Source organism: Thermobia domestica, chromosome 10 (assembly GCF_964235325.1).
Source record: "Thermobia domestica chromosome 10, izTheDome1.hap1.1, whole genome shotgun sequence".
Taxonomy (NCBI): Eukaryota; Metazoa; Arthropoda; class Insecta; order Zygentoma; family Lepismatidae; genus Thermobia; species Thermobia domestica.
In genome coordinates, this window is record NC_137463.1 from 137,184,908 (window position 1) to 137,200,356 (window position 15,449).

The following is a 15,449-nucleotide window of genomic DNA, read 5'->3' on the forward strand; positions in this document are numbered from 1 at the left end:
ATACATCACATCAATGTTGAGATCAATATATGGTATTCTTTGGAAAACACGATCCGAACCATAGAGATTCATCTTAGAATGGAGAACTGATTCGTTAGTCACCTACTTTACAATTTTGCGTGCATAAACACCTGGATCAGGGGTACCAACTGCTGTCAGTGCCGAGAAAAGTTACGTGTAAGTTGGGTTGCATCTGTCTAGGCGTTCCCACAACTGCAAATGACCTGAGCCCCAAGTAATGGAGTTAGAGCATTTAGGGGGGAGATACTTTTGTGGTTCAGTGTACAAAAAGTTTAAGTCAAAATTATTAATAAACTCTCTCGCCGTTTGCTTATGCATTAAGAAACACACGTATCCATCGACCTTCTACTCCTGGTAATCAATTCAATTCGTCCTTCTCCTTTTTTTGTCTGAAGCAGTCTGTGTGACGTAATATACCCTTTCCATTCAGACGGAAAGTGAGGAACCATGTTTAGAAACTTTCTAGCCCATAAATCGTACTTTATATTCCTTCTGAAATGCCTTTGTAGAGCCTGAATAAAAACTGCCACAAAATGTTTCCATAGCTTCATATACGCTTTATTTGCATTCTCTCCCTTCTTCAAAGAATGTATATCACATCAAGCTAGTAAGATGCTCCTTGTGAAATTTATGGACATTGTCAAACACGACAGTAAGTTTTGAGCTTCCCAAAGTCTGCCATGCGGGCTCAGGACTCTATAACTACTGACAGAAATTAGTGTTACGGTATTCGCTCATTAATTTCATTTTGTTTCCCAGTAATTGCAAGCAAATGTTCCAGGAGCAGGACAGTAGGGTGTAATTTCCTCACCCTTGACTTTGATAAATACATATTGTGTGGTCAATTGTTAAGTAAAACACTTATATTTAAATTGAATCTCTTATACCTTAGTTACAGGATGCAAATGAACCTCTCCTAGTTCAGAAACATTTTCAAGACAGTGAAATTTTTTTTTTTTTTACTACTGTGTTAATTGAGTTATATTCAATACAACCGTCTAATGAAGTAGTGCCAAATACTCAGACATAAATCTCTTCTTGCGAAGCTCTAGTGGAAGTTAAATTCGGCTACATTTAACTCACGAGCTGCTATTACACTGGTTTCCAACATGAAGTTCAGGAATGCACAAACTAAGTATAGCTAAAATAAAAAAGTAAGAAGAATAACCGTAATTCGAATCTAGGACCACCAGCGTAGGAATCTCGTTCGCTAACCCTTCATCTAACAAGCCATGAATTAAACACAACTTTTTAAAATTATAAATTCGCATCCAAGTGACATCCAACAGGAGATGTAAGACGAAAACAAGTACTTGACGACAAGGAATTTCCTCTGCCGAAGACGACCAGAGGCTAAAATTGCCCAATGGCAGTGAGCAGCCTTTCATGTCGAACAATACTCCACGAACATCTGACGAGTTATGGAAGCATGTTCAAGATCTGTGGTCAATCTGTGGCACACAACGCTATATTTCTCGCCTGATGGATACAATACCACGGCGTATAGCAACTGTGATAGTATCCCAAGGGGACTATACACACTATTAATAAATGCTCGCCTTTGCTCTTTTCTTTCAAAAATGTAACATATTTACGACGATTTTTCATTTCCCACTAGAGCTTCGAGAAAGATGATTTGAGTCTGATATATTGTCTTCTTTATCAGACGGTTTTACCAAATACAACTCAATTCACACAGCAGTAAATAATAATAATAATAATAATAATAATAATAATAATAATAATAATAATAATAATAATAATAATAATAAAACTTTTAGAAAATGAATGTCCCTGAAAAGGCGAAAGTGCATTGTGCATGCTGAACGGTGGCGTAACTACCGAGCCCGCAGGGCTTGCTGTTTGAGAGAACCAGGGCAAAGGGACCAATTTACGTTTCGTAATTCCACTTTGAATTTTTTTATGTAACTTCACACTTTTCCCCCAAATTCTCACTACTTTAGCCTTAGATAAAAAAAAAAAAAGTTCTGAAACGAGCTATAAACTGCGAATTCTACTCAAAAGATTTATCACCTCTTTGATGCAACAACTTTACATTTCCAAACAGTAATGAAGGGAGAGATTGAGTGAAATTTCAGCTTAGAATGAATTAGCTACATTTTTAATCTTAGATAACTGTCATTGCTAATAGTATTCCGTATTTGTTTAGACTCCTACTCTGGCATGGTGGGCAGAGTGAGAAGGTGACAGGCAAACAAAATTGAAAACATCCTAGATTTGTGTTGAATGGGTAGTTTTCAAAGTCAGTGACATAAATAGTGATATTTCAGATGTAGTATATGCCCAAGGTTGGCTCGATTGACATGAGGGTCAGAGGAGAGAGCCAGTGAAGGTTTCCGAACAGTTCCTTTGGGGTGAGTTTCAATACATTGAGGTTGAAAAGTGGTAATGCATAAATACTTGTATTACATCGGGAGCTATCAGAGATATGATTTCTGGGAAATTGTCGTTGCTGCAGGGAGGCACTATCCACCTATCACTCCCTAAAATCGTCACTGCTTTGCAGGGACGTGGGCAGGAATTTATTTCAGGGATCGAAAGATATTTGAGGAGTTCAAATTCAATATGAGGACATACTGTCCTAAAATATCTAATTTCATCTCTAAATTACAGAAAAATAGTAGTGTCATGAGGAGGTTCTGGACCGCTAGGACCTACACTCTGTATATGGCCTGCTGCTCTGAATTGTCATAAGTTTGTCTTCATATGTATAACACATAAAATGAAAAATGTAAAATGTATAACATAGAATAAAATATAAATAGAGAAAATATGTAATTATAACTAAAAAGTAGAAAATAATTAGTAATAACTTTGAAGGACAAGCTTTTAAAACATCATATTTGAAAGGAAAGATATAACTTCAAAACTATTTTCCACTTATTCAGAGCTAAAAGCAAGTGAGGAGCGCTCATCTGGAGTGCCACTATTCATCTCTTCGAACCCGAAAACTATGAATTCGACATCAACATATTTTCGTATTCTATTACTTTTACATGTAACCCCTTCCCCTCCTACCAATGGTTTCAGTGTCTTTGTCCCTACAGTATATTTTTTAAATGGTTAATGCGTTTGAAATTTCTCCAGGAGCCTATGCTATGTTCCATCGTACGGTCGACTGTACTTATTTTTTTGAGTCAACAGTAATAATGGAATATTGCATTACCGCCCGATTGTCCTCGTGCAAAACTGCATCATGATATGTCGTAACGAAATAAGTTTAATTAAGTATGTAAGATGTTATTAAGTCTGTAAGATGTTATATCAGAGTTGAAACAATGCACGTTAAAAAGAAGCATTTAATAACAGATCTCATATTTGAAAATAATTTCGACTTAAGCTAGCTGGGAGTATATGCAATTCAAAAGTGATCTGAAATGCACAGTGTAAGCGTAGCTAAAAGAAACAAAAGCAATAAGAACGGTCGGGATTCGAGGCTAGGACCACCCACGTAGGAGTTCCTTACACTAACTATTTATCTAGCAGACAGCGCTTAAACACATTATTGTTTTAAAGTTATAGGTACGTATCCAAGTGTTACTTTTGTGCACATTTCCATTGCTTCTTCTTCTTCTTCTTCTTGTTTTTTTTTAACATGTTCTTTTCAAAAATGCAACATGTTTACGACAATTTGCTTCATTCTCCACTCCAGTCTACCTTCGCAAAAGGTGATTTATGTCTGAGTATTTGGCACTGTTTTCTCAGATGGTTCTATCAAAGATAACTCAACTAACACAGTATTAACAAACTTTCACTGCCTTAATATATGTTCTGAACAAGGAAAAATTTATTATGCACCCTGTACCTAAGCTACAAGAGGTCTACGTTCAATGTAACCGGCGCACCCACCGAGTTAACTTTTGGAATATTCCATTCTATTAGTTTCTCAACGTAGGTAAAGGAAAAATATTTGAATGAGTGCGTGAAGTTCTCCGTGGCTGAATGATAGTCATTGTTCAAAAGCTAAGAGCTTCATGATTCGAAATCCTCGAAATTCGTCGTAATATGGATGGTGCCCGATCATTTTTTCTCCAATTCTAAACTTGCATATGTAAATCATCCCTCTCTGTATCCATATTTGAATCTCTGTCTCTCAATGTCGTCCACTATGAACGCACATATTTTGGGATCAAACCTTCGAGTCCTGAACCCAAATGTAAGCGCTCTAGAAACGTGCTATCGTACTGTATAGGTTTGTTGCTAAATGCAGCGTCATTTTAGATTTTGTTTGTGTGTGGGGGGGGGGGATTCTCCGCCGAAAGAGTTCATTTTTTATATCAGTGTTTTACTATACATTTGATCACACAATATTTATTTATCAAACTCAAGGACAGGGGAATTACATTCTCTTGCCCTGTCCAAATTACGCCTCTGGTACAGCGGTGGACACTTCTAAATGGTACAGCCATATGGAGATTTACGGCTAAGGTGTACCATTTAGAAGTGTCCACCGCTGTACATTTTCTTGCAAATACTGGGAACAAAATGAAATTAATGATTGAATAACACTCATTTCTGTCAGTAGTTTCTAGAGCTCTGCACCTACATTACAGACTTTGGAAAGCACAAAACCTACTGCCATGATCGCCAATTTTCATAGATTTCACAAGAAGCATCTTCCCAGCTCGATGTCATATACATCCTTTGAAAAAGGGAAATAATGCAAATAAAGCGTTTATGAAGCTATTGAAACATTTCGTGACAATTTCTTTACTTATGTTCAACTAAGGCGTTTCAGAACAAAGGAATGAAAGAGACGGTTTTTGAGCTATAAAGCTTGTAAACATGATTCCTTTGTTTTCGTCTAAATAGAAAGAGTAAATTACGTCACACAGGCTGCTTTAGACAAGGAGGGGGAGAAGGGCGATTTGAATTGAATACTTGGAGTAGTTCTTGGTGTAAATTACGTCATTAAAAAATGTTTTCTTTGTTGAACTGTGTGAATCTTTAAAACAAACCACGAGTATCTTTTTCTTATTTCTTAATTTCACTTCGGAAAAAATTATGGTCCTTAAAGTAGATTCGAACCTTCGTTCTAAGATTTATCAATTCCTTCATTTGAACACATTTTGGCACTGGACTATTTCTTTCGGTGAATAGTATATATAATATGTATATAATTACTTTATGAGAGAAAATAATGTTTAAGAATTCATGAAAGGATGTTAAAATGTTGTTCTGATGATTTGTATGCACACGGTTTGAAATTATTAACTACATAAAATTCACAGAGGAGAATGTGTTATATTAAGGAGTGCAATATAAAATAGTTTTAATAAAACAGTTAAGTGCGACGTAAATCCAGTGGAACTCACATTAAACTTGATGTATGAGCCGCAAATTAAAACGAAATTACCAACAATACAATCCTCGGGATCTTTCGGATTATTTTATTGGAAAAACTCAACAAGATCGACTGCCCTGGCCTTTTACAAAAGTAGCAACACATGGTAGATATGTAGATTCCATAGGATATATGCGGCCTTTACAAAAATTTTACCGTAGTTACCGCGGCAGTTCTTTCGTTAAAAAGAAAAGAAGTAACTCGCCAGGGACAGACACAGAGGGTGGGTCTTCGAGTCGAAAACTCCCCGAAATCCCAATTCTTCTGCAAAGAACCCTTTGACATAAGGAGCTCAAACTTGAAGTGTCGAATTTTTTCAAAACTCTGTTGCTATCAGGAAGGTAGAGGGCAGACACATCATGAAAAAATACAATTTCCGAAATAAAGTAATTATCACGGCAGACGGGGAAAAATATCAAAATATTTTATAATGGAGTATATGGGAGACTACATATTACAAATGGATTTTTTTTTTTTTTTTTTTTTTAGGTACTTTGGGTTCAGCCTAGGGAGCTGGATTTTGGACAGCGTGTAAAGCATAAACACCGGCAAATAACGGTGGAAACTTTTATAGTTTCCGACTACTGTGCGGGAAAAAAGTGAGACATCGTGAATGTTTGCGTGGGGAGTATGGGAGAATATGTCGCAGAAGATAATGTTCCTGTGAGTTCATCTTTTGCAAAGAACCTTCGCATCAAAGATATACCTTCGGGCAGAATACCACCAGATCAGCAACATCATCATCGTAGCACCATAATGTATAGCTAATATAGGGAGAGAGGATAGTGCAAGCGTAATTAATTGGAGCAACGAAAACCACCAATAGACAGTGTATCCGTCGATTACGTTACTTACTGCGAATCGTATTTGTGCTGTCTCTCAATTCTTGAGTAATGCTACAGAATGTCCATAGTGTCTGTTTATTCAATCCTACCTCGCGCCGAGTAGACTTTGTGGTGGACAAACACCGTGCTCGTGGGTTTTCTCCGGGGTACTCCCGTTTCCTTCCACTTTCTTCATTCCACCATTTCATTCATTTCTCATCATCACAGTCTTTTTTTTAGCCTAATCGGGATAACCGTGGGCATAAAACTTAATGATTTCATTTCATATTCATTTTCATTTAGTGTCTGTTTAGAGGACTGCGTCTGATTTATTTTCATCTGAGAGTGGCCATTTCGGAGTGACATTGCTGTGATATATCCGTCAGCTTCCAAGGGTATTCTATCGCTGATTCGTTCCGTACAATTGTTTATAACATTTATTGTCTTAAGAATGGCGAGTGTTCAGCCATCAAGGTGTGGGGTATGTGGAAAATGTTTTTGAGGCAAACGGAAACGAGCCATTGCAGGTCAAATGGAGTTACAAGCCATAAGTTACTTGCATGGTTCGCTTGAGAAATCCTTCTGTTTTGTTGCGGAAGTTAATTATTTCTGTACAATTTGTTGGTGTAAAGCCAGAAACTTGTTTAAGGAAGTTCCAGCGCCTAGTGATGCTTGTGACGAAACTGTTCTGGCTGAAGCGGGTATGATCAGTTGTCGGAACCCTGTTGATGTTACCTGTGTTTCGGACAATGACCTATTTGCTTTCACAGATGTAAACAACGAAGAGTTTATGCATCTTCGTCAGTTTTGTTCCTATTTGCGACCAAGTGCCAGCATGAGTGTCGATAACAGATGCTCTTTATGAAACTGCGACATGATTTGTCAAACAGTTCTCTAGCTGCTCTATTTAAATACAAAGACGAACGTGGAGTATGTAGTGCACTGCAATCTGTTCGTGATGTCTTGGTAGAAAGATTTGTTCCCTCTGTACGAGGTATTAAAAACATAGATTACGATCTCGTTCTCATCAAAGTTTCTGAGTGGAGTAGACAATTATATGGAATTCCAGCAAATAAACTTTTGTTAGTTATGGATGGTTCAAAACGAAGCTCAAAACTTTCAGAAATAGAGTCCCCATAGCAGCGTTGACACATATCGTGCATATCTTCTGATTTCTTGCGCCATGGAAAATCAGCTCGCCGCTATTTCCGATTCCGATGAACTACAAGAAGAAGTTGCTATTATGCTATCACGTGCTAATCTGCCAAATCGTCTGAAAAAAAAAAAAGCTTACTGATTCGAGAGACATTGCTAGCTGGACATCGCAGGTTTGGACGCCATTGATGCTACTTCACTCACTGCATTTCCTCGTCTAAGTGCAGTTTATTTATATGAAATAACATTAGGTATCTACCAAATCGAGAATGCTCAGGCCTACGCGGCTGAACACATGAAAAGTGATGGCAGCTTATGCTTATTTTATAATACAGTTGCTCCCAACATTTTGAGGTTTGAAATAAGTCCGTACGTTATGTTCTTCTTGTAGAATTTAGTAACACACAGGTCGGGCCAAAAGCCATTACTGGTTGGTATTTTAAATGCCGAAATGGAGCAAGGGTTCTTGGTTGTTTTTCCCATATCGCCTCTTTTTATGATGCTTGGCAATAGCCAGGTACACCTCATTTACTTTTCCTGTTGCACACTCAAATAATGTTTTCGTTGATCCTGAAGACGTGTGTTTGACAGCACCGAGTTGGTATCAGTGTTGGGCAAATTTCAATTGAATTAACAATTAACAATTAATCTGTAAATTTAATTGTTAATTGTAATTAACAATTGAAGTAAGTAACGGCTAATTGTTAATTGCAGTTGGCAATTAATAATGGACAATCAATTGCAATTAATCAATTGATTGAAAGTAATTGCAGTTGAGAGTAATTGCAATTGATTTCAGTCATTGCGTGCGGCAATGAAAACTTTAGCCACGACCAATTGGCTCACCACCCATCGTGACTCACAACGCACCGTAACCCACTCTGACCCACCACCCACCTTGAACCACTCTCACTCACTGTGACCCACAGACCCACCAAAACCCATTGTCATCAACTCTGACCCTCTTCTCTACTGACTAAAGAGTTTAAACTTGTAATAAAACAAGCCTATGAAATTATCACTCATCGGAGTTTGAATTTCTACGATCAATCGCTCAAGCAACGCTCTATTACAATAACGGCGGATCTGACCACTCTAATATAAATAAAATAAAAGTTTGTTCGTGTGTCTGTCTGTCATTCTTTGTGCGGCCTGTGAACCAGACGAGTGGACCGAAACTTTTCAAAATTTGGTCACGGGTAGCTTCGTCTAGGCCCCGGATCAAGACGAAGAGTTTTTTTTTTCAAATTTCGAACTAGGGGAGTCAAATTTCGAACTGACATCAAGTTAGCATACGCATATACAAACATTAAAGCACTAAGGAAAGTAACTATACCAATCGTTAGTGCTCGTTAGTGCTAGGTTCCCAATGTTAGTGCTGCTATACTTAAAAAATAGAGCGACTTTTTTGTTGTATGACAACTTGATGTCGTTAGCATACGCATATACAAAAATTAAAGCACTAACGAAATTAACTATACCAATTGTTAGTGCAACGTTAGTTCTGGTTAGTGCTAGCTTCCCAACGTTAATGCTGCTATACTTAAAAAGTTAGAGCGACTTTTTTGTTGTATGCCAAATTGACATGAAGTTAGCATACGCATATACAAAAATTAAAGCACTAACGAAATTAGCTATACCAATCGTTAGTCCTGGTAGGGATATGAGGTGGAAATTTTTCCGCTGAAAATTTTCCATTTCGGAAAATTTTCCGCTATATTTTCCGGACAATTTTCCGTTCTAAAAAATATCAGCAATGAAGTAACAATTCCTCAGCAATCATAAAATTGGTTGAATTCATGAATAGAAATGTTAAAAAGTGAAAGATCGTTTAAAGAATCTGAAAATTTTCATAGCACAGACAATTTTCAGTACTATGTAGGAACAAGTTAAACAATTTTTCATGAATCGTAATATTTTCTGTCTTATATGGAAAAATTGAAGAACTTTTTATGAGTCGGAAATTTTTTTTATCATTTTGAAGCAAAAAGTAAAACAACTTTTTGTGAATCGGAAAGTTTTATTGCTCTGTAGAAACAAGTGAAAGGAATTTTCATGAATCGGAAAATTGTCATCATGATGTTGAAAAAAGTGGGAAAACTTTTCATAATCCGGACAATTTTGGATATTATGTATAGTGATGTTAGGTGGAAAATTTTCTACTATATTTAACTGCACATAGAGCTACAAAATTGCATTTCTGTAGAGGAAAGTTAGTTAGCAACAAATTAAAATTTTCCAATTAGCTTTCGGGAACAGGAAAAGTTTCTAATATTTCAAGTTGGGAGAAAAAATTTACACAGTGTTTCTCTCTCTTCCTCTTCGAGCTCCTTCGTTCCTAAGCAGTTAGTATATGCGCCTTTGGCATGGAAGACCTGGTTTCGATTCGATTCCCAGCGGGAGCTCGTGTATTGTCCGTTCACTCTAGGATGGAGTATTGTTTACAAACAACAATTGTAGTGCGAGCGTCAAAACTTTGCTTCTCAAATTACATGGTTAATTCATGGTTGCCAGACACATAAATCGTTAAACTGAATGTACCTACTTCTGCACTGTCATGGATAAATTATTATTACTACATAAATTGTTATTTTTGAGATAACTGAAATATTAATGTTATGACACATCGATCTAATTATGATGTAATACAATCTTACATATAATGCTCACTCAATTTTGTACAAGTGTTCTTGTTCGAAACTGTGAGAAAGCCATGTACGCCTGGCAATATTGAGGTTGCAGTTTGTGTTGTAAACAGTGATTTATTTGTGGATTTTGTAGAAGGGGGGAACATTTATAAAGAGTTGCTACATTACTAAAACATGAAGTTGAATTATTGTAGTTTAAAACAGATTATATAGCCTACGAAAGGGGAAAAATATCTTCCCAGGCTGGGAAGACTGGATTAAACCTAGAGACAAGGAAGTCAAATTCAGAAGGGGGGAAATTCCCAGGCTTCCCTGGGTACAAATAAATTCCTGGTTGTAAATAATAAACAGAGAGAGCAAAAGACCGTTAGGTTCGCTGGACAGCGTTGTTTTCATGATAAGACGACAGAAACGTATTGTACTGATTGTAAACAAGGGCTGGGAATTTTGATGCGAGTGTTGTTATGACCAAGCTTAACAGAGATATTTTTATTTATTTTTATTTTTATTATTCATAAAATTTACATAAGCAATCTAAATTTTATATTCATATTTAATATATATATTTAATTAGTTTAGTTATTTTATATACATTAGATTTCAAGCTAATCATTCTGATATTATTTTATTTTATTTTAAATTTCATTAAGTTTAGTGGCATAACAGAAAACTGCTTTTTTAAGTATATTTGTTGGAAAGTTCTGTATGAATTTTAGAAACTTCAGGGAGATAGAGGTTAGTGACCTCTACAGTACCAAATATTGCCAACCTATAGTATCTAGGAAATACTATAAACAAGATTCTTTTAGTGTGTTATAACTATTATAGAAATATATTGTAAGAAGAGGAAAGAAATTCTAAGAATGGACAAAACAAAATTGGCGACAGAAAGTCGCTGAGCAACCTTTTGTTAAACTACACACACCTAGATACGAATTTTCGAATACAATACGTGAGAAATTGTTTCACTGACCGCGATTTTCACACTTTTAATGGAACCGCTACCTCTTCGGTGGGGGTGGTTCAACGATTCTGGGTGCCCAGTCAGCGAACCTTCATCAATTCAATTTTCATATTGTTCCAGGGTTACCAGAAGGTACTGATATATGAAATATATTTTTGAATATAAATTCCAATCTATAACAATTCTTGGACAGATCCGATATAGTTATATTAGTATATAGAATCGTGATCCTTACCGTATTTTCTTTATAGAATAGCTATTTTGACAGTTTGCTATTCTTTGCTTAATTTTAAACTCAGTATGTTGATTCTGGCACTCCCGGCATGCCTTGGAGTGTGATGAAGAGTAGCAGAAGACAATTGTCTACCACCACAAGTTATTTGGTATTCTTTTCTGCTTTTTAACAATGACAACTCCACCCAAGTGTATAAATGTAAAATAGGATATTTAAATATTTGTTTTCAACTTTTGTTACATGTCAATTGTAATTCGTTAATCAGTAATATCATTAAATATAAATGTAAACAGAGAAGGATATCGGTCACTGAGAGAGGTTGTTTACATTCGAAAAAGAAACAGTAACCGCTAGAGGGATACACCTGTCAGGCCTCTCGCAAGCAACCCTTATTGTGGAAGGAAAGTCCCCCTATCCTCTGACAATGAAAAAAAAACTTTGAAAAGCCGCGAAGGAGGCGAGTTTTGGTAAAAGCTAGCGTTTGGTTTGTGTGTGTAACAAAAGCAAATGAGAGTAAAACATTCAGTTAGTTGAAGATCGACAGTCGCCAATGTCAGACATTTTTTTTTTTTTTTTTTTGAGAAACTGACAGTTGAAGTCATATCTTCATACATACATAACTTCAGCAGTAATAATAGAGCTAATTGTTATTTGGATATCTGTTATATAAAGATAATTATTCTGAAGAACTACATTTTATTTGGTAATTGGCGGATTAAACCAAACGTCTTGGGGGGGGGCTCTTTATTGTAGAGTGGAATATGTTCTCCGAAATCCCCCCCCAAAAAAAAAGGTAACACGGATTCAGGAAAAGAGGGTGAAAGATATAATTGCTACGGAATATTCACCATAATGCCCCCTCCCCCGAAAAAATATTCTGCCTACAGGCCTGGTCGTGGCTATGCTTTAGTAAATATTTCTCTAGAAAAAATATCAGGTTAAACATTCCTTAGAATGCTCATAATGTTTCTGTATTTTAGTAAAATGAATTAAACAAAAGGACAAAAAGAACTTACAAGTTACAACGCAAAACACGCTTTTTGGCGAACACCACCCAAAGCGTATCTGTCGATATAATATTGTCGCGATCTACGACAATGTCCCTATGACATTTAAGAGTGCTAGTCCATTAAGTTGCTTTTCGCCAGAACGAGATCGCAACCACGTTTTCAGTCGGTGCAATGTGGATTAAGATCGTTCTGCACTGGCCACGCTCGAATACAAGGTTACAAATTGAGTTGATGTTGAGTTAAACGTCCTTTTCAGCAGCGAGGCTATATGAGACCTACTGATTAACGTTGAATCCGTACCACAGGGTTACAAGAATGCGCAGCAGTTTTCGAATGGTCATGTGAAGATCTTCGTCGCTGGTGGTCAAGGCCTCCAACGCAGTCCGTGATAGAGTTCCAACTTTTTCTTTAATTCTCTTCCATTTAGAAGTGTAGATTGCAAATTCAGAACTAAAGAGGGAAAACAGCATTTTTTCTTGAGTTCCGAAAGTTTTGTAAAATCTCTCTGCTAGAACGCGGAAGTTGTTGCTCAGAGTTTAGTCTTGCGCGTGTTGGCAATAGAGTGTTGAGTCCGTATACATTTAAAACTTCCTGCGCAAGACGAGTTTTGAGGTCTTCTACAGCCGACTCTATCAACGGAATGTAAACAGTTCTTCAGTAGTAAGATGTCGTGTCATCTGCCCTGAAGTGACAATGTACGATGTGTTTGTCTTTGGGTGAGATGAGCTTGAATCTGCACGTCGACACTGACAACCATTCTAAATATTGCTTCGAAAGTTGCCTTGAATTATTTGCTGTTTGAACGCTTCTTGTTTAATGCTGCGATAGTGTCCTGAATGGCATCTGACGTTGCGTTCATGTCTAAATTTGTCTTCTGCAAAAGTCGAGTGAGGGGAGGGTTATCGTGAGAACACCCTAAAGACACGTAATAGTTACGATAAACTCGCTGTCGTGCATGGCAGAAGAAAGTGTCCATGCTTTGGCTGCTCTATCTAACTCGGACTACTTGGAACACACTGTAGAACCTCACTTATTTATTGAAATTTTACGTGAAATTGTGCCGTCGTTCCGTTCAACCCACTCGTTTCACACAATGTCTCCAATTGGCCACTAACCGTAAGCTTAAGGACAGTACTACGTTTTGACGATGCGGTGAAAAACGCAATGATCTCTTTCGTTGTTCCCAGACAGTTCCTCACGCACTGTACTGACGACGACCTGAAGATGGACAAGTTGAGACTGTGAATGCAATATGAACAGTGCAGCGCGTTTGAAGCCTCCTTCTGGATCTCCTGCATTGCTCGGCGACTTTGAGAGGTCGTGACGGCGCAACCATGTGTACCAATACCAACGCAGTTTTTCGGGTCGAGTGAGAAGTCTCGTAGCAAAGATAGAACAATTTCTCCAATTTTCCCTTCAGTCAGTGAGAGTTCGGGCAGTTCTGCGTCTTGGGATTCCGAGCTCGAACCAATGTCCTCACCTTTCAGCTCTGCTGGTCGAGAATCAATGAAACCGAAGCAGTCTTCTCTTATTTCACCCATGTGTTGGTACATTAGAATCAATGACAGCTGAGATGTGTGCGAAAAGACCGTAATCTCATCAAACATAATAGAATAAAACGTAATCTCATCAAACATAATGATCCTCTCGCACCCGATTGACAATTTTACAGACGTGATTTCTCATCCCCAACCCTCAATGAGGGTATTTTGCGTAGTTTTATTGGCAAAAATGGTCCTTTTCGATGCTTTCTTCCAGTGATTCTTTAAGAGATTGTCACTACAAGCCATTCTAAATTTGAGCAATTCTCGAAAATTGCTCTCGTTGAACTTAGTTTCTGCACTGTCACCATCTGAGATCCAATTACCCGCACAAGCATCGTCCCTGTGCAAAGGCGCCGATCCTGGGGGGCCCGGGCCCCCCAAATTTCATGTGGGCCCCCTATTGTATTTATGAACATACAATATTTGAAATAATTTAAATGCAATTTGTCTCAAAATCCTCATATATATATATATATATATATATATATATATATATATATATATATATATATACACCTTCTGCATCTGAATGGCCCCCAAATTCACGGAGAAATCGGCGCCCTTGTCCGTGTGGCCTTGAAAAGCAATGCCTTGCCTTCCAAGGAATATCACATTTCCCAACATTAATTTCAGTTTGTCGCGATTTTGGATGACTTGTCTTCTTGACGAGTTGATTTGATTCTCGACTGATTTCACTGGTTCCCAGTACTTTTTCAGAAACGCTTTTCCGATCTCAAGAGCGTTAATGTGATAGTGTGTCTTGTTGTGAGTTTCTAAAAAACCGTAGAAAGAAGCGAATTTCTTCAAAGGTTTAGTCCCAAGAGTTTGGAGAGGCACGTTTCTTCGATATCCCCCCCCCCAAAAAAACCGTTGCAAAAAGTGAGCAATATTTACAAAAAAGATCCCTCTCCTTCTGGGAAAGAAACAGCCATGGATAGTTTTCCAGATGTTCTGGCCTCAAGTACAGCGCGCCATAGACGCACGCACTTGCATTACCAACATGTATGAAAGGTTTCTTTCATCATGCATCTTGAAAGAATTTTTTGCCCACACACGTACCAACGTGCTGTCCAACATACTGAAAGTAGTTTGAGAAATGTGGAGGACGAGGAAACGCGTGCTTTTTCTTTCTGCAACTGCACGACCTTGGCATGCGACGGAGGAGAGACTCACGTGATTTCTTCCGCTGTCGTGATTGGCGGACCTAAATATAAAACAGCCACCTTGCATGAACGAGCCCATACACGGTAAACATGCACGCAGAACGGCAAAAACATCAAACATGTTTTCAGAAGATTTTGAAAACTTTTAACATGAATGAACGAGGCCATACACGATCAACTTGCCTGTGGTTTTATCATTTTTCATACAAGTCGGGCTGTTTCTTCAGGCATGTGTTTACGTGTATGGTATGTTTAACACCGTTCTTCTTCATGAGATTTATCTGATATTATGACTCGAGTTATCGTTAGCATAAACGCGGCATACCGGATACAGACTATTTTTTAATAGAATTTAAAGAATTAACCCTCTTTTGAAATAACGCAAGAACGATCCCAAACTTTCGTTCGTGTGGCGGTAAGCTACAAGCGGCAGTGTGTGTAATTTTAATATTTAGATGGCTCTTGGGGGGGGGCGATCGCCCCCTCCTTTAATCCGCCCCTGTATTTGGTGCTAAAGTGA

At 37.7% G+C, this 15,449-nt stretch overlaps 1 protein-coding gene across 1 annotated transcript in view; it reads left to right on the forward strand.

The window, feature by feature from the left end:
- Positions 1 to 15,449, forward strand: part of LOC145662734 (uncharacterized) — a gene marked incomplete in the record, with an annotated part of 1,843,005 nt that overhangs the window by 596,072 nt on the left and 1,231,484 nt on the right.